The sequence below is a fragment of the Calliopsis andreniformis genome, chromosome 2 (assembly GCF_051401765.1).
Source record: "Calliopsis andreniformis isolate RMS-2024a chromosome 2, iyCalAndr_principal, whole genome shotgun sequence".
In the NCBI taxonomy this organism is placed as follows: domain Eukaryota; kingdom Metazoa; phylum Arthropoda; class Insecta; order Hymenoptera; family Andrenidae; genus Calliopsis; species Calliopsis andreniformis.
The window spans coordinates 6,503,125-6,524,440 of NC_135063.1; positions in this window are offsets into that span (position 1 = coordinate 6,503,125).

Sequence of the window (21,316 nt, forward strand, 5' to 3'; positions counted from 1 at the left end):
GAGGATACTTTTCGTCATTTTTCGTGGATGTGTTGAAGGATATATCCTAACTTAGGTGGAATTAATGTTTAATATAGAATTACAGAAGAGAATAATAGAAGAGGTGTTTAGACTACTGATAATAGTGTCAATAATAGTTACAATATTATTGAAATAATATAAGAGGTATTTAGACTAGTGGAATCGATGTTAAAATAAGGGAGTGATTTATAGGATTTCTTGGCAGATTCGGAATAAATTACACTTTTATTTTAATCGATATGTTGCTAGGAACGGATACTCTTACCTTTTTATTTTCTTGATAATATACATTTCTTCATAGTATATTTCGATAGATTCGCTTTACAACTTCTAGAAAATTTGTTGAACGATATTTCGTAACTTCGAAAATAGACAAATAAGTGGAAACCTTGTCGCACATGATATTCTGCCCCACTTCCTAAACTTCAGTATTCAGCAGTCAAAAGTACGATCATCCTAAAGAAAGGGGAAGAGAATCTTCCAAAAACCTATAAAACTTATCAGAACTTCACTGGTCGATAACCGAGAATCGATCTCAAGGTACACTCTTTTAAAAGCGTGTGAAACTTTTCAAAACTTTTAACGTACGACGTTCAAAAGTCTCACGCAAGAAGAAGCTGAAACGTTCCAGCAATACGTACACGGAGTTTCCTTGCTATAGGCTCGCGATTTATTGACGTGTTTATAACGAGATATTTCTGAATATAACTTATGTACTACTGGTTGCACTTTGATTTTATCGAAAATGTAGTGGATATACGTATATAATACTCGTTTCTTCTGTAATAAATACTTTCAAGGTATGGTGAATATAACAATTAGCTTATAACGAGAAAATATTGCACACAACAAAACGAATAAACATAACATTTTTCATCGAGCAAATTAACATTGGGGAACTATCTGTGTGAATTAAACAAAGCATAAAAAGGAGAATTTAAAACCAAAAAGGGATAGAGATAAAAGCAAAGGGGTGGCGATGGTCGTTTATGCGATTAAAATTATAATTTAATCTAATGGAATCGCATGCGCGACCTATTTATGACCCGCCAACCCTCGAGGTCCGCTATGATGAGACTGTGGCCATAAAATTCTGACCACGCCGCCGTTTCGGAACGATCCAACGTCTCCGCACCCACTTGCCGCATAAATAATTCATAGTCCTCTACCAGAAGCATGATATTTTCCGAGTTTTCCGCGAGGGCACGTGGTTGAGGAAAAGGGGAGAAAGATTTGTCGGGACTATTTCTAAATAAAAATCGCTATCGTCGATTGTGGTAGATATTCCTGGGATATCGAATAGAACCAGGTTTACGGTGGAATAGGGGATCCGTATTTTTGAGAATTCTGGGATTTCTGTGTTGAGGGGTCCATTTATAATCTGAAGAATATTGAATTTCAATCGCGGAACAATGTTTGGGATAAATCTGAATATTCAAATTTTTAGATGCTCGAATTTTTTCACATATTCAGGTTTCAAATAGGTACTTCATTTTTCAAACACTCGAATTTTTAGATATTCAAATTTGCAAATGTACCTACAAATTTTTAAATATTCATATTTTCGAATATATCAATTTTTAAATATTCATATTTTCAAGTATTTCAAATACATAATTAAATATTCCAAGTTTCGAGTATTCGTAGAAAGCTTTTCTCACTAGTATTCTTCCACGTATCTGTTCTAAGAAGTCAGAAGATCAAATGAAATAATTACGATAAAATCCTGTGAAGTATCGCTTGAAACTCAAAAGAACGTGATCTAATACCAAAAAGCTACCCTTGCCACTGTTTCAAAAGTAGAAGAACTTCACGCTGTCGATTATCGAAATAGCTAGAAGACTCAGTAGCCCGTTTACAAAAAGACACTTCTCGAAGAAAAAGGAAGAATTCCCTCAGACGATTGGATTTCCCGAACAGCAGCTAGTTTAAAAGCTGGTAAGAGAACCGTCTCGTTCCTTCAGGATCGAAACTACGTTTGTTCCCAGTAATCGCACGAGGTAGAGAAAAATGACATTTTCAAAGAAGCTCCGATCCTATCGACAAACTTCCTCTAGCATTGGTTTCGAAAAGAATCAAAAGAAATCGTGAGGGAAAGATGAAGGTGGCGCGTTTCTAGGGTAAGCGCAGAAACACGTATTAATTAAGCTGGATTTCAATTAATGCAGAAACTACTTCGACCGCGAGGGCTTGCTTAGGACCAAGTCCCCCTTTAAGCTGTAATTACATTCAAGATACATGTGTCGGTGTACGTTCGCCCGTCACCTCCGTGTCAGGTCGTCCCCTTTATTCCCTTCGTAGCCTCAAGATGCGAGCCATGTCTCGTTTTAATCATACCTGCATAAATGTAGACATCTGAAGACCATGTCACGATCTTCCTATTTCGCACACCAAGGCAGTATTTAAAACAGAGAAGGAAGAGGTATTATTAAGATAGCCTTCTTGCAAAGATATCTTCGAGAATATTTATGAATTTTTTTCGTGGAGAAATAATTTTGTTAATTTAATTTTTATAACGAATGTAGAAAGCTGATAGGTATCTTTAGTACATGCTGTTATATGAAGCTAGAGTTAAAGAAATTAGAATACACTGTAGAGCCATTATTACGAAATGGGGTTAGTCTCTAGTAGCTTCAAGACTGATATTAAAAGTATTGTGCAATGTTTATGGAAAATATTGACGTTTAATCGAGAAACTGAGGTCGGAGTTGCGTGTATTCGCTCGTGCGTTCCAGCCGGTATTCTACTGTTTCAAAGCTTTGAATGCCTAGCTTTTGGTAACGACCTACAGCGTTATTCAAAAAGATGGGACTACCTTACTGTATTCCAGAATCCATAAGTGCTGATCATTTTACTATATAATAAACTAGGAATGGAAAGAAATGGTATAAGACGTAAACACTTGAAATTACATTAACCCTTTCTAAGCAGACGTATCTTTTTATGCAGTTTATACAAAGTGTGTCAAAAAATTTCTGGGATACTTATTAGATTCTTTACTACATTATACAACTGTTCATTGAGTCGACGGCTTGTAACTTCTTTTAAATAAAAAAAAAACAACTTGAAGAAAAGTCGGAGGAATGCACAGTTCGGTTGTACTGTCAATGACTCGTGAAGAACTAATAAGCTACCTTATATTCAATGAAAAATATTAAATCCAACAGAAAATTGTTCTGACCCTTTATACATACAATATTCACAGTTTTCAGCAACTAGCCTTTATTCTTGCAACACCTTTCTTTTCCTTATTCAAAATATACAAAATACTTTATCATTTTTCCAACAAATACGCCACACTGGTTTCAAGTAAAACCTTTCAATTACAGGACCCAAAAAACATGATTGAAAAGTACCCCAATAATACGAGGCACAAACACTTGGCCCCAAACTTTTGAGCAGCCCTGTACTCTAGCGGCAGAACGCAAATATCCGCAGCAGGGATCGCGCGGCGCTGATAATAACGACTGCAATAACAATAACAATAATCGATAATCTGTAATCCGGCTGATATCGTAAAGGGCGACGATCGCAGTCGGAAGCAGTGGAAACGATCCGTGGCTGCGGAGGAGCGCGCAAGAAGCGAGGAAAATCGAAACGAGCAGCGCGTGTAACGCACTCTCCGCTAACGTGCTCGTTAGGCACGGGTACACGTGTACGCGCTCGCGTGAAGATCGCCCTGGAATTATCTCGTTCCCGCAAACGAGCCAGTGCTCCTCGCGCTAACTGCGATTATTATATCGCGATCGAAGTCGACTGTAAATGAGACCTCCTTGTGTAGTTGGGATATTATTCCATTCGCGATGCCACGATGGAGGAGAATGGATTAAGGGGATGAGAAAGTCACGACGTGTACAGAATTCCTGATTTCAAATACTATTTTTTGGGGAAGTGTGATGTAAATTGAAATGGGATGTTAATAGGGATATTGTTTTGATAAGAAACGGTTTCATAATATATTTAACGAAAATGTGTTACATTATCCGACAAGATAGTAGGATAGTAAGACACCCTTTAACATTTTGATTTCTTGCAGAATATATTGTACTGAATTATGGTTTATAGTCAGGGTCCTAATATACTTTGTCATTTAATATAACTAGTAATGTATAGGTAGCAAAGATCCTAAGTAAAAACTCAGTTAATTGAGATTCTATTGTAATGTCATTTCTTATTTCATATTTTGACTCAACAGAGTAAAAAGAAACATTTTTAAAAAGATAGATTGCAACGCCTGAAAATAAAAAACACGCTAAAGCCAGTATATATTGAAAATGCTGCAGTAGACATAAAATCAACAGCCAATTAATTAAAGCGTAATATGTTACCTACACAGAGAAATATTCATCAAGACTGAGACTGAGATCATGAACAGTAAAAAAGTCCAACATTCGCACATGCAATACTTCATCTACTTTATCCTGTTCTAACGCATTACCGTTTCATTCGTTATCAGAACTCGCAATCTCGAGATTTTCCTCTCGAGCGGAGGGAATAAGCCAATCGACGGCATTCCTCTCAATAATACCTGGTGAATTTCGAGTGCTCGAACGTGGCCGTGGATGAAAAGTCCTCGCTTCAAAGCTGCGGTCCCGGGCGAGGCTTACCTCGCGAAAAGTGGCGTATTTCATCGGGGACAAAATGAAAGCCAGCAGAAATCTCGGTGCACTTATTACCCACTCGTCATCCCGCGCCATCTCCGCGGCCAGAGGTGTTAAAAACGAGTTTCTATAAACCGTGGCGAATGGCGTGGCGTGAGGACGCCCCGTGGCCGGAACACTCTCAAAGGGCGTCGTAATTGCCGGGAATAAAGGTCTTCCACGGGCATTTTTGCGCTTTTTTTTTCGAGCGTCCTGCCGCGCAATGAAACACAAGCTCCTCTCGTCGTCGGCCCACAAAGAAGCGGCCAGGGAAAAAGCTGCCCGCGCGACGTTATTTACAGTTACCCTCTCTTGTTCCCTCGGCGTTGCACCCTCTTTTGCTGGTGTCGTCAAGGTTTACTCGCGAGTGAATAAAATGTCGCGATATTCCTTCGATACAAGCTGATTGCTATGTTTGTCGAGGAATCTTGGAGTTGGTGGAAGTGAATTTTATTTTCGTAGGAGGTACAGCTACTGAGAAATTGATCTTCATTTATTGATGCCTTGTGAGCTTATCTTTAGCAAGTTGTGGGTGTATAGCAGTACTATACATATCTTGAGTAGTATTATATATGTGTATAGAGATCTAAATAAAAAATATAGGTAGTCATTTCATGACTAGTGTTATTGAAGAATATTTTATTTCTAAGAAAATTAATATTTATAATTGTATTTGATCGATGATTTTAGATTACCAATTTGTATGACAATTTGTGACACATCAGACAGATAAATTTTCAAAATTTCTCTTAAAGAATTTTCTTTTTCTTATGTCAACATATGAAATGAAAAACATTTAGTATAAGATAAAGATAGCAACTTGAAAATTCACTCGACTTGTGAGAAGAACCTCAGATCAAAAAGGTCATAAAATGTTGACCCCAGCGCTAGGTCCTCCCTTATTGGCACAGATTTAGCTATGACACACCGTATAAAAGTATTGGCTCTTAAAGACTCAGATGAGTTGCAGGACGAGTTTAAGGACTCAGATCTCCTCAATGACTATTGACGCATCGTAGGCCCACATGCTGAGAAAAGAGGGACTTAGAATTTATGACAGGTTTCCAGGATTCGAAGATTTCACGCAAAGTTTGGAGGCCCTGTTGACAGGTCGAGGACCGCGGGGACTTATAGGAGTGCTTCGCAATTAGAAAACCGTCCTAGGCTGTAATTGGACAACTCTAAGTCCCACCTTTCTCGTTTTCCCCCGACACGCGATTTGGAGGGGAGTGGGAGATGACGTCAACAGTGTTTGGTCGACAAAGATTAGTATCTTTCGGACTTTCGAAGCTTTCAGACCTTTTTTTGTAAACTTGTTGGTTTTGAATTTTGGACTTTGTTTAAAGTAAACTGTTCTTTTTTTGTTATTGTACTTACAAATCAAAAGTTAATTTGTTCCATATCTAATTCCATGAACTCTCGGAATGATCATTGGCTGTGAAATGTGAAGCAATTACGAACAGTAAAGACAGACGTAGAATACAGCATATTTATTATACCTTCATCGAAAAAGAAGACGAAACTTTGGACGTCACGATTCTTCTCGTCGAACGTGACATTTTCTTATACTGTCGCTGAGCCTCTATGTGAATATCTGGATTTTTCGTGCATAACCAAATATTTTTTTAAAAGCATGGTGTTAGTCTCATAAAAAGTGTAGTGAAAAGCGTAGTGAAAAGTGTAATAGAAAGTATAATAAAAAGTGTAGTGAAAAGTCTAGTGAAATGTAATCTTGACTTTGAATCAAGCTGTACGTGTGCACTGATGTATAATTTTAGACAACTGGGGGATGCATAATGGGACTATGTAAGTAGTACAGTCACGTGCATAGTCAGCCGTGCAGCAAGTAGAGCAACCACGCATACAACCTGTCTCAACTTCTCATCGTCTTATGTAAGTAGCTCCCTAAGTAGTAGAACCGCGAATTTAATCAGGCATGCAGTAAGTAGTATAACCACGAATGCATACGGTCCTAGAATCGGTGACACAAATGAAAAAGCATTAAGGGGAACACTTCTAATTGATATTACATAAAATCAGTATTATTTTTACCCTATGTACCCTTCAAGTTAGAAATTGATTCACGTATACTTGCTTAAAATTGAAGCTCAGCATTCTAAAAATTGATGCACAATATAATTTAATACATTATGTAAGTAACTAAATACATTATGTACTTTATTCGAAATTGCTTTATATTCGTAATTAAAAAATTACGTCTCTTGAAGTGTCTCTTTTTTTAAGCAAGTGCATATCACATACAAAGTACACATGTGCATACATACGAGTGTCGGACGTACTTACTACTAGAATCTTAAAATTGCAAACAGAACACATAAAATTTCAATTACATTAACTAGTACTTATCCTTAGATTATACTAGACACTCCATTAACATTTCATATTCTACTGAATAGAATTAAATCTCAAATCCCATAACGCACATATTATTATATCAAGATTCAAACTTGAACCTCAGGAAAATACAATCCTCACCCAATCGAATCGCCAAAATTTCAATTCAAAAAATCCCCGTCCGCAGACACTACAGCCTCACTTCCCGATCAGAAGAGCCCAGAGCGTTTTGCTCCTTTCTGGCGCGCGTTTCGTGCCAGTTTCAAACCGGATTCCGTGTCGCGTTTCGCGCAACTGCACTCGAGGGCTCTTCCCCCCTCCCCTCGCTGGCACCCCTCGACAAGAGAGGGTGATCTCGTTGCGCTCGCGCGCGAGAATTGCCACTCGTGACTTTGCATACGTTGCCGCTAACGCTGCGAAAAATTCAACGCCCGTGATCGCGAGCTGAAGACGTTACCAGTTCGTTCCTCTCGCTCCTCGACGCCCCGAGCCACGCTCGAGGCTGCTCGAAATTTCGCGAGAACACCTTCTCCTCCCCCACGATCTGACCCTCGTCCACTTGGTCGCTATAACGGAACTGGTCCGCGATAATAAAATGGAATCGCCCGAGCGAGATCGTCTGTTTAGGTGGTTCGAAGGATTTTATATGGACGATAAAGTCCTAACGTCCGACTGAGTAACTGTGAAACGTCTGTCGTTCGGACGGAGTGTCGCGTTGCGCACATATTACGATCATTTGATTCAATTACGTTGAATAAATTTCAATCTACCTGTCTCGGTGCACTCGTAGCCTGGCCCAGTTCGTTGCCCTCCCTATTCTCCTTTATCCTGTTGATCTTCCCATTTTGCCGTGGACGCTTCTTGTGTTTCATATAATTTGATTAGAGCGCTGCTTGGAACCTTGAGCGCCCTCGTTAAATAGTAAATTAATTGCAGCTGGACGCTTCAAAGCGTCTCTTTGCTTTCACGTATTTTGGAAACTCTTGTATGTTATTGAAACTTTCATTTCTGAAGAGAGGATTGGAGAATTTCATAAGGACCGAAGTTTCTCTTCACTAAAAATTAATTTCATGTTATTTTGATCTGGCTGTATGAATTTGTTATTTACTGCATCGTAAAAATTTCAAATTTCTTATGGCTATTGTTCTATGATTCTAATTCTTCTATCTTCATTTTTGAACTTCTATAAAATTACAAATGCATTATTCTGAGGTATCTAGTTCTGCTAAGTCTTCTAGTGTTAAGTAGAGATACGTAATATTCTTTCTTCAATTCTGTTCGATTGAATAATGAGAGACCAGAAGCATAAATCTTTAATCGGTAGAAAGGTTTCATGTTCGACTTGACTGAGACATTAAATTGTGTTAGATATCTAGAGTTTCTCACTATAAGTTGACAAGAATTTCGAAGTTGACTGTGTTGCTTAGTCTGCATCGTTCTCATGCAAGCACAACGAGACAAGTTTAGAATCCTTGAAATACCGATGGATCTACTGTCCAAATAGCGAGATTGTGGACTTTGAAACCTGGACTATTGACGGAAGTACTTTACTTCACAAATTCGGGAAGACCTCTATCCAAAAGTTATGCTTGTTAGTTCCTTAGTTAGCGCACAGATTATCCTCGAAGTTTCCCGCAAATAAGGTAAACCTCGGAGTTACTGTAAACTTTGGCTCCCAAGTTCTATGCTGTAGCCGACAATAAAAAGCGAATATCGAGGAAACTCGAAAGGTTCGTCGAAAAGTTACAGTAACGATGAAGTAAGTGCTATTGAACGTAGGTGAATTTTAAATCTGAAAAGTATTATGGCACACTTGAAATGCGATTTAACTTTCTTCATGAACAATGTTTGTGGATGAAATTGGTCCTAATTATTTATGTGCATGATATTAAATACGATACTGGTCAATTCTTAATACATTAGAACCTGAATTAACTTATTTATCGTGTGTTTCGCATCTGAGAAGACTTTCTAGTGGAAATTTTAGATATTTGAGAAAGGCTGCTATTAGACCATAGTTTGATTTTTTACCAATATTCTATTATATTCTTATTCATACTAAATAATGATTATTCTGAATTTACAAAGTTTTCCTATACATTTGTTTTAGTTTCCAGAATTTCATTTCTTGGAAATTTATGTTTGAACTCTGAGTATCCTACCTTGATATGACAAGGGTACTCAAGGTTCTTTTGTACGGTTTCTTAAATTTCACATTTTGATGAGTCAAGAGATAGGATTAGGTCTAAATTCATGTGCCACAAATAAAGTAGACCAAATTTCCAATTCCACGCTATACATATTTATTAATAGACCAAGGTTGAGACTCAAACCTTGTTCAAGAAACTTCATTGACTTCTGTAGTAGAAAAGTGATTTATGTCACGAGCCGTACCTATTTATCAGTAAATCTTTATATTACTCCATTTATTTCTATCAATAAAACATACGACCAAACTTCAAACATCCTTAACACATCTATCTACAATAACAGATCAAGATTTAAAGTGATAACTTGATACAACAAAAAAAAAAAAAAAAAATTCTGGTCCAATCGAATGACCAAAATTTCAAGCTACCGTATCCCAGAAAAAACGCCGAGTCAGGGAAAAATTGCGTTGGCGAAATAGTTTCTAGACCACTCCCCGCACTACTGGGGCGAAACTCAAACGCAGAGCTCCGTCGCGAAAAAAAACCAAGCAGAAGAAGAATGAAAAAGCTACGGCTCGAAGCGCGTTACAGCGGCGCAATTTACCATTCGAAGGCAGAAAGGCTGGCCGGAAACGGTGCCAACGGCGCCAGTTATTCGACGCAATAATTCCCCCTAATACCTCGACTAATTTCGATCGTTCGTCAAGCAACGGCCACGGACGGAACAGAAAAGTTTCACGGCAGGTTACGTTCGCGTATATGCAGCCAGCTCGGCGGAATTTAATTCTCGAAAGAGTCAGAAGAGAGAAAGAGAGGAGAGGAGCGTCGAGGGTGCAGGGGCGGAGTTCGGAGGTGGGCGGCGGTGTCGTGATCGATTGCTCGAGACTGCGCCAGTTCCCGAACTCGCTTCTTGCTCTCGTCAGCCCCGTTACAAAAACCTGGAGGAGGCGTGCTTGCACACGCGTGCAACGGGCCACGTGCATGTGAAGACGCTGGCTCGACGGACGAGAGAGCAATCGATTGACGACACCGCTGTCCAACGAGACGAAACGACCAGACTCTAACAACTTTATAGCGTTGCCGAGCTCCGACTGTGTCTGGTCCGCGCGCGATCCGCTTGACGCTCAGCTCTCGTCGGGTTATCCTCGCTGGACTTGAATGTGTCTCTGCTGAGGATTGAGGGAGACGGAGGAGAGGCGAAGCACGCTCGAATGGTGTGCTGGTACTTTAACCCCTCGTCGCGTGCTGCTATGTACAGGGTGGGACGAAAAATGTGGATCGACTGAGACAGAGGTGTAGGTGCTGATGAGTGTTAGGGTAGTGTGTAATATCAGGTTTTTCCATAAATAATGTCGTATTTGAAATGAAATACAGCAGCAAGTTTGTAGAAATATGTTTCTATTTGTTAGTCAATAATATAATCACCATTATTGTATATTACAGTTTGCAGTCTTGTTTAAAAGTTTAGGATCTCGCTTGTCATTAATGGCAAACTTGCTTCTCTATTCTTGTTTCAAATACGTCATTACTTATGGGAAAGTCTGTTGAGAGTTTAAAAGTTGCCAGCGAAGTGGCATAAGAGCAAGAGGAGTGCTCAGTTCGCTGCAAGTAGTAAGAATGGGTGTGACCAATTCGGCCAGTAAGGGAAATGCGTGTATGTCATCTCTATGTATTTTTCTGCAGAACCAATCAGATCCACTGACAATTTCTGAGCCCCCAACAGTATTTAGAGGAGTGAATTTAAAAAAAAATAATTATTAGGAAACTCTGCCGGGATCAACAGCTTCTGATTTTAAATATTTATGTTGTCAGTATTCGAAATTTCAAATTTTTGTGAATCATTTCAATATTCAAATTTTCAAACCTCTAACGTTCAAATATTTTGAAAATGAAAGGTCTAAATATTCAAATTTTTAAGTGTTTTAATGTTCAAAGTTTGAAATTATTAAATATTTTAATACTCACGTTTTCAAATATCCCAATTATCCAATATTTGTATTTTCAAGTATTTCAAGCCTTTGTACTTTTAATTCTGATTTAATTTTTTCAATTTCAGTAACCATTTTACTCGTTTCAGTTTTTCAATATCAATTTCTGAAACAATATTGTCCATTCCTTCACAAAAATACTTTTGCCTGTTGACAAACATATAACTATAAACAAAGACTAACTTTCAGTCAGAGACTCAAAAATTCTAGTTTCAAACTTCGCTTAAGTCCTAGCTCAAAATCAACGACCACTTGAACTTCTTCTGGGTCCACGTAATCCTCTACTTTTCATGAGCTCTTCGAAAACTTCAGAATCACGTCGCGTCGGTCGTTCAGACAGACGCCATCAGGTAGCTAGTCGCAGCGATGCATTCCATGAGACCCCTATATAGTTCACCCCTTTCTAATCTTCCGAGAACAGTTCTAAGCGTTTCGGGATCTCTGCTGCATCTCTGGAATTCGAAAAATCGGCTCGACCTCCGTCAGTCGGCGAGAAACTCGGAGAATTCTGAGAGGAGCTTCGTCGAGCTTGGATATTTAGATAAGGATCAAATATATCCGGCAATACCTGGCGAGCCAAGCTCGATTATCATTTTCCTTTTTCGTAAAAGAAGACTGTGAAAGCGACACTGAGTTTGGATCTCTGGTCTTAGAAATTGTACGAAAAATATTTATGTTAATTATTTATTGGTTTCATAAAATTGGATAATTAGGTCAACGAGGGGGTTTCATTTAGAAAGACAGAACTTGTCTACTACAGAATTTATTTTTTAAATTAAAGAATTCAATAATAAAAGCTTGATTTTAGTATACGAATGTAAATGAAATTATTCTGATGTAAACGCACATGTATTTGGGTGCAGGTGAATTTCAGTATACCCACAATTGAGTACATATACACTAAGGTATACGTGCACTTAGATGTACATGCATTTGATTACACATGCATTTAGATACACGTGCACTTGAATACTCATGCATGCATTTGAATAAAGATACACGTAGATACACGCGGACCTGATTTCCCATACACTTCCTGCCAAAAATATTAAGACACTTGCTCGGTCACATCATACGTATTTGGAACAAGTTCTAGTCAGAAACGAATTGCATTTAAAACGTCTACAATTCACATAGCGTGTGTCTGATTTAGAACTTATTCTACTGGTGACGTACACTGGCCTTGTTAGACACAGCGAAATCAGTAGAATAAATCCCAAGTCAGACACAGTGAAGTCAGTATAACCAGTCTCAAGTCAAACAGAGCAAAATCAGTAGAATAAGTCCAGAGTCAGACACAGGGAAATCTAGTCATATTTTAGCGTATAGAATGACCCTTTAAATTTCTATCGTAAATTTGATTATTGACAATTTATATTCTAATGGAAATTCATCGAAAGTAATATGTATTCTAATACTTTTTGACGGTGGTATATGTGTACCTAAGCACACATACATTTGCACAAGAAATTCAGCTTGAAGTCGCAGTCATATCAGTGCTGCCAGACCTACCGCATATAAAAACCAAATATGCCGATTGTGGCTCGCAAAGTCATTTACTTAATCGAGCCCTCTCACATCTCCATTCCAATAATCCTGTTTACTGCTGCGAATATCCTCGTGGCGGCAGAAGTATCCAATAGCGTGAACTTTCATAGCCACCGAACTTGATTTTGACTCTTTTCAGAGAAAGAATTATTTCCAGCAACCATATTATTGTATATTTTTAACCAACTGAATATTTATTCAGTCTCTGTGTGTTCAAGCGTTCATTTCTTGCGGTATTTAGGGAAATCTGGTAGATGGATTGGAACTGATTTGAAGTGACCAATTAGGTCACAAATTCGAGTACAAAAAACACTCAACATTTTGGCATGCTTATGACTTTGCACCACAGTGACTGCAAGCTGTCACAAATTAAAAACGTAATTCAAAATTTAATATAAAAACCTCTCACGAAATCCAACTTCCCAAAGAATCTCCCAACCGCTATCTAATTAAAAATTCCTCCCCCAGTAACCGTGTAAACGAAACCCAGTGCCAAGACGCGACCCACAACTGCAACTTCCAAAAAACGACGAAGGAGTCACGTCCGCGCTATAAACCCGCTTCCCGTTATTACCCTGACCCCGTCCAGTCCGCGATCTAAGATTAGAATTAAAATTGGATCGTTAGGGAGTACGCGGTGCGAAATTTCTAAAGGCAAACTTACTTAATCTCGATAAAAGAGTCCTCTTTGTAATATCCTTGACTGAACGAGCGCTCGTACACCTAGCGCTACTAAAACGAATAAAAAAAAAAAAAAGAAAGAAGGAGGGAGACAGGGAAATTACTCGAGTCACTTAACTCGAGCGATCATCTCTAACTGAAGGACGGGCAGAATTCGAATTTCAGAGTGCAGGGGAACCGAGCGTGAAGCAGTTCCTACCGCTAATAGGGCCGAATTCTGTGTACACGTACCACGTTAAGCTTCGCTTGGAATTTTTCCTACCAGAAACGTGTCCCGTTCCCGACGATCTCTTAACGGAGGATCAGCAACCGCGCTTATCGGTGTATCGTTCGTTCGCTGTGTAATCAGAAGATCGTTATGTTTTTTGTGAGGTCGAGGGACAGTTTTATTCTCTCTCACGTAGAGTAACTGCATATCTCTTTTGAATAAGTGAAAATATTTATTGAATAGTTAAGTTGAATTGTAATATTATTGTACATAATTGAATTTATTAAATGACTAAAGAGAGTTGCAAGATTTCTTTGGCAAGAAATTATTCAATTATTGATTTGTACGTACTCTTTTAAAGGGAAGAGATCCTTTAATTCAATCTGCTTGGGTTCAATGTAAGTTCTACATTGTAGCCTTTAATCAAGACAAGAATTTTAATTTTCCAATAATGTAACTCACATACATCGTTTTACATTACAGTCTCCGAAATGAGTTATGTTATACTCATAATATATTACTTTGCAATGCAATCAATTTTAAGAGTATTAAGAAAAGGAACCGAAGTTCCCTTAAAGAGTACCAAACAAGAAATTCCGCTAAATAGTGATTTACTCGCTCTTCTAAAATTACCACATCGTTACCCTCAAAAACACAAAGCCTTAACCAAATACGAGTCACCTCGCCCAAGTCCTCTCAGTTCTCCTAGTGTGCCAACATTAACTATTCAAGCGCAGCCAGAACCTATCGTCTTCATTAAACACTGATTTCACATGCACGACCGTGCTCGTAAAAAATTAGTATCCCTGCATTGGCCGTCTACCGAACAAACAATCGAACAATTCGCTTGCCGAAAACCCGTAAAAAATTGGACAAACAGCCGCGGTAACGGTGACCCAAAATACACCGTCGAAATTCGAGCAACGTTTCCGGTTACAGGCACGCGGAGGGCAACGATACTCGCTCGAAGGGAAGCGTAAACGTTCGCATAGCAAACAAGGAGTCTGCACACAGAGCATATTAATTGCGCGCGGATCGACCGCACAATTCTGATCCTGCAATTACGCGCGTTCAGCTCGTCTACGGGAACCGCGGCGGCTCGTCTCGACGGCCCTTGGGAATCGTTAACCATCTCGAAACTTTGCCCATTCGCGAAACTGCCGCCGCGCGCGGCCTCCACTGTACCCTGCAACCCCTCCTCATCCCTCGGCACAGATGCGCACTCAATTTTCCTTTCATTTTCCCGGGGAAGCTCTCCGCGGGGCGACGTTCGACGATGCTCTCGAAGGCCTCGTGAAAAACATCGCGATTCCCTTATTACACGGTGAAAGGACCGATAACTGAGGTCCTTGTTCCTCTGTTAAGAGCTCGCTGGAAACGGGACGCGTTCTTGGAAGAAAGAATTCTGAGAGAAGTCTAACTTGCGTTAAACGACAAATTATTTGGGGACTTTTTGCTAATGGAGAACTACGTATGCTTGGAATTATACAAGAGAAATAATTAGCAAAATTAAATTGGGAAAGGGGGACAAGATGGGGACGATAAGGAAATATAGAATATTATACTTGTTGAAGATACATCTCTAATTAATTTCAGATGTAGTAGCACTGTTTAGCTGTACAACTGTACCGAAACAATTCTCGTAAGTATGCATGGAAAAGTGCTGAAAAATAATTATTCGCGTAACCGTAATGTCCTATCTTACCCTGGATATGGGGATAATAATTATTTTGTTGCACTTTTGTTTGAACACTTAAGAGAATTGCTTTGGTATACTTATGTAGCCAAATTGCTATACTATATCTGGAATTAATGAAAGATATACCTATCTTCATCATGTATAATGTTCTAGGTATAATAATTTTTACTTAACGTTCTCATTTTCTTCCTCCTTGCCTACTTAATTTTGCTAATTATTCTCCATTCCACATATTCTTTTATATTATTCCCCACTATATTGGTACTTCCTAGCATAAAGAGTTAATTTTGCATGAGCAAAAAATCCAACACTAATTTTTTGCATTTTCCCTGAGTGTGGAGCAAAATGGGGTGTACAACTATTTCTGTCAGATACTTGATCTGTTTAATTCATAAAGACCGTATTTGGTGACCTCAAGCTAGTTTCAAGCAGCTGATGAGGATTTTTCCCTAAAGAGCCATTTTTCTTCCCAACATAGTAACTCACATCACATCTTATCACGCGTCCCCATCTTGCCCTCTTTCCTTACATATCTCCAGGGTTATGAAAATAAAAATTGTTTGAAATAACAGAAGCTGTAGCATGATCATGAACATTTTTAAAAATGAACTCGCTCAATATTCATATTCTTATTTTACCTCTATGATTTCCAGATTTACTTTCCACCGAAGTACCACAAATCATAACGAAAGTTATTTTTTCACCTCTCTCAGCTCTCTCATATGAAACAATTAGATCACAAAGCAATCCCCGTTACGCAACAATCCCACTACTCTCAAACGTCACGTCAATCCTGCGGTCTCGATCGCTCTCTCGATTTTTCCACGCATTTAACGACCCGTCCAAGCGACATTCCACCACGAAGCGAAGCTGTGGAACGAGAGGCAATTTTATTTGACCAAAAGAGGGTAAAAATATCTCGTCGGTCATTGGAAATTCTCGGCCACGTGCTCGCTGAATTTCCCTTATTCGCGCGGATGACCCGTACACAGATGCCGAAAATCGAATTTCCCGGGTTCATATCGGCGGTTCTTCGAGCATCGGCAGAAAACTGAGCGATGTAGGGGACGAATCGCGGTAGTGGTGGGACGAGATTGGTGATATTTCGAAAATCAAATTCTGCGGGTCGGGCCTGTAACGAATGCAATTTAAGGCAGCGTCGCTCCAAAGTTACGGCATAGAGAATCCTGTGCAATCAACTCATTACGGACTTCGATAAATCAATTCTTCTTGCCACTTCGCGAATCGAACTTGCCCGCCGTCAATGCCTGTGCTTGGGTATCGATCTGACGCTGGGAGAATCGCGGTCTCCTCATCCTGCGAGACTGGAAAACTTCCCAGCGGTAGAGCACGGCACATTGGACGAGGTATTTGCGTTTAAACTCTGAGAATCTGCGGGAAATTTTTCTGCCACCAGACACCGACGATCTTTAATTGTTAGTTCGTGTATTGTGTCTCGGGGTTTATGTGACTCGTGGTCTGGAGAGGAATTTCCTGTGATGCAGCTGGGTGCTTTTCGTCCTATATTGTGGATAATTATGTTTAAGTGTTTTTGGTAAGCTGCAGCGTGGATGAAATTTGAAAATTTTTAAAGTTTCAAATATTTAAACTTCTAAATTATTAGATGTTCAACTTTTTAAAGGTTTAAATCTTTATTCAAATTTTCAGAGGTTCTAAATTTCGATCATTGAAATCTTCACAAATTTCTAAGTATTTAAATCCTGAAATATGGAACTTTACAAGCATTGAAATCTTCAAATATTAAAATTTTCCTATCTTGCAATAATATAAAAACCCTCAAGCAACTCTATTAATTAATATATCGAAAACTGTTCACCATATATATATACATCCCCAAAATTGAGATAAGGGCATATCCAGTTTAACAAATTCTATAAACTACTGAAAACTCAATAAAAAACTAAGTCACACTTAAAAAGCTCTCTCCAAAAATCCATCATATTTCCCACAATTCCCACTACTGCTGCAATCATATCCATTTCACTTCACACAATTCCCTAAACAAATTACCTTTCTTCCTATTCCCAGAAATCCAACTCTAAAAATTCAACTGGCCTTCCAGAATTTCACACCAAAACCCCCAGCATGTATTCATAAACGAGTCCAAGGACATCTCCCAGTCGAAACGCTTGATAACGATTGAAGTCGAAGCCGAGGCCTGCGAATACCCGGATCAAACTACCCCGAATTATTCGGCCAGCTGCGCCGCGCATGTAATCCCCTCATTTCGCATTTTGCAATTCCACGCGGAAGCACGGAACACGGGGCGAGGCTGCAGCGTTTCTCGAACGAAGTAGAAACAAATTGGTCGACGGGGGAGGGTAAACACGCGGCATCAACGAGAGTGCCGAGGGTCGGGGACAATGCCCAATTTCTCGAAATTACGTTACCCCATGGCAGAAATCTTCTCGCCCATCTCATTCAGAATCGTCGGAAGAAGTTTCAAGCTTTCGCGAGCTTATTGCCTCCCCGCGCTCCGTATGAAAAAGTTTGAAATCGAGGCGCCTCGAATGGGTGGCCCTTTCGCCATAATTAACTGCGATCGTTCGACGATCAGCTTATTGCAAGCGTTCAGCGATTTTTCTTGGGTCGAACCACGAGTCACAGATTGCCTGAGGAGTATAACGGAGAGGACTTCGTTTAGAAGAATTCGACTCGTTTCTGGGTGAGAAACTTCGCAAACGGAGTGCCATTAGGGCCAAGAACGATACTCGATCTCACGACCGTTTCCCATAATCGTATAGTATCGAGGTCGTTTCGAGTTTCGCAAGTAGACTCGTTTCGGGCCACTGTGCAGGCTCCGTTCGGCAGTTCCGAACCGTAAATTAAGAATCTGGCTGACGAAGACAACTATGGTAAATCAATATTTCTGTGTAAGGTTATTGACTGAGAGTGATTTAAGTTCATTCTGAAGGAGGAACTAGTAACAGACTTCGTTACAACTGGACCGAGTGTAAAGGTTTAATTTAATGAGAGTTTCATTTAATTTAATTGAATATCGTAAAAGTATAAGAGCTTTCGTTCTGTATGGTGTGTATCGATTGCTTCAGTTTTCTTTTTCCCGATAAGTACCCTTTGGTAACTGAACTTGTTTAAAATTAGAATTCTATAAACCTTAATTAATTATTTATAGCAATTCAATCTTGAACTTTTAATACGAAAAATGTTTAAGAATAATTCAGAAGAATTGATAAATTCATAGATTAAAAATCGTGGATTTTTCTGTACAGTATTATAATTCCAACGTATTATGTTAAGGGTTCATTTCGTCACAAAGTGATTCATTATTATCAAAAGTATTAAGTTCTTACTTGCCTCACAATCTTCCTAAAAGGATAAAGCATTCTTCTATGAAATTTCAAAATCATTTGAAAACAGAAAATAGATATACAGTAGGTTCTAAGAATCCCATGCATAGCAAAACACGATCATAATTCATAGTATTACCTCCCAATCAACGTAACAAGTAGCTTTTCACGAAGTATTTTTAACTAAATCCCCACACAACCTTTTTCTCGTTTCCCCCGATAGAACATACCAGGAGAATTCAAACAGCTCTCATAATTGAAGCTAAATTCGTCATTAAGTTCGTGCGAGGGTGAAAAGGGAACGTAGAAGCGTGATTCGGCCGGGTCAGAGAAAAGGTTAAACGCCAATTCACTTTAATTCGATGCCGTTCCTTTCTCGAATAGTTTCGCAAAATGTTCTCCTCTCTGTGCAGAAAATTCGCTGCGCACGATGGGATCCGTCAGGCAGACACACAGCCTCGTTGCAGAGCGAAAGGTTTGTTACGTTGAATTTAACCCCCTCGACCTGACTCGGCGAGGACCAAAAGCTGCCGTGACGTTTGCGTAGAGAAACGTGGCACGGTCGAATTTATCCTCTCCGCTGCACAGTTTGCACCTTGCAGCGATAATTCACCGACTCCTCGTTTACATACTTAGGGCTGTCTTCGAGGAATGGTTTTGTTATTTCTTGCTCGGTGCAAGTGAATAAATGAAAATATTAAACCCTGGGGAAAATAATTCAGAGTCTTTATGAAATAATTGAAGAGAGTCTTTGGTAGTGAATTACTAATTTGCTTGGTAGTCACTTAATCTTTTTTCTAGAATTGGAGAACTACTTCAGGGAAGAAACTAATGCAATAGTTTTCTTGTTAAAGATTCAAGGTTGTTACCTAGGAACGTATTACAGGGGATACACTTTTTAGGGTGATTCTTAAAGCGATAGCTCTCTTTTCTTTTGTCAGAATCGTGACTTAAAGTGTACATGGTTTTTAAAACAGGGTTGAATAAACGTCAGTAAAAAGGTTATTTAGAAGATATAAATTACATTTAATTTGTTTCTTTAGAACACAGTTGTATATTCAAAAGTCAAATAACCTGAATTATAATTATGGTAGATTACTTTGGAATGTATTAGGTTGATGAAAAAGTTTGTTCCATTTTTTGTTGTTATCTTGGGCCAAAAACAGGACGAACTTTTGCGTCAATCTAACAACTAACTTCAATAATAGCAATTCTTAGCCAAGATAAATACATAAATTGAGTCTCTAAAGTTGTAATACTAAGAAAGAAGAATACCAAAGAGAAAACTTTCAAAAACCAGTAATTTTATTTTCTTTGCATATAAATTAATCTTCTGATCAGCCAATCCCAAAGACAACGTCATTTAAATATAAAACACGTCTCTGAGATTTAACACAGTATATCGTGTCTTAAAGCCTCCTGAACAGACATCAACGCGAATAGGAACCATTTTGCATTGAACGTTTCCCTTTTTCGAAGGACCTTTATTGCCTCGATATCGGTCGGCCATCGCTGGGAATCGCGAAACAAGCTATCGTGGCTCGAAGATCGCAGTCTCGAAAAGGAAGTCCCCTCGAAAGAACTGCAAATAGACAGGCACGCGGCCCTTTTGCAAAGCAGTCGTCCGTGCGATACAATAAAAAGGAATCCCTGCAGTTACGACGCTCGTAGCGTGTATGCGTCTTGGCGTATCGTAAGTAGAAGCTCCAGAGACGCTTCAAACACGGATGCTCGTAAAAAGAGAAGGGAATTGCGCGTAATCGTGAATCAAGGAACGCTATCATCTTTCGGGCGTCATAATCTAAAAAGGAGTCAGAAGCAGGACTCCTTCGAAATCGCACTGACTGGAATTTTTCCTTAATTCCTGCTCGCGACAATACCTCGTTTAATCGTTTAAAAGCGAATAGTCGCTTTGAAGGAACTACTCCCCTACCTTGAGAGATCAACTCGTCGAGGCGTTTATTAAAAAGTCAACGCTGTCCGCAAGTTAAGCACAGCGTGAGAATTATGGAATGCATTTCGAGTTAGCAAAGTTTCGATTGCATTTTTTAACGCGCGCTGTCGCCAGAGCGTGGGAAACCAGTGAGTTAGGAGTGTTTCCAGACCATTATGGTATTTCATTCTTCATTTGGCTTCCGCTAAACAGGAAACGAGTGTATCTCAGTCACTTCTGTCCCAGTCAGTGGAACTTTGTTCACGTGAACCTAAGCTATGTTTCCTCGATATAAGTATCGAAATTAGTGCAAGTAGTTCATTGTGAAATTATTCAATACTCTCTGTTCATCGTTTCATCGAATGCACGAAACTTCTTATCTGACAGGTGCGAATTGACGACCAGCTGTAATACATAACGTTACACGAGTATTTTCTGTTTGATAAGAATAATACGGTATCGTGTTGAAGCGATTACTGTGGGTCTGCCACACGAGCTACATCACGCGACTGCAATTGATTATTTTTTTATTCTGTCCACGAACTTCGCTTCAAATAGTGCTGGAAGACACGACAAAACTCGCCAAACAGTAGATTAATATCTCATAGCAAATACCTTGGAAGTCGGAAAACTCGATTTTTTAAACCAATTACTGACACAGTTTATGGTACATCTATGATACAGAGAATCTGCAAGTTTAAAGTAGATATAGAGAATCTACTATTTGTTAATCCTCGGAGAGCCGATAGCTCACCACATTATTT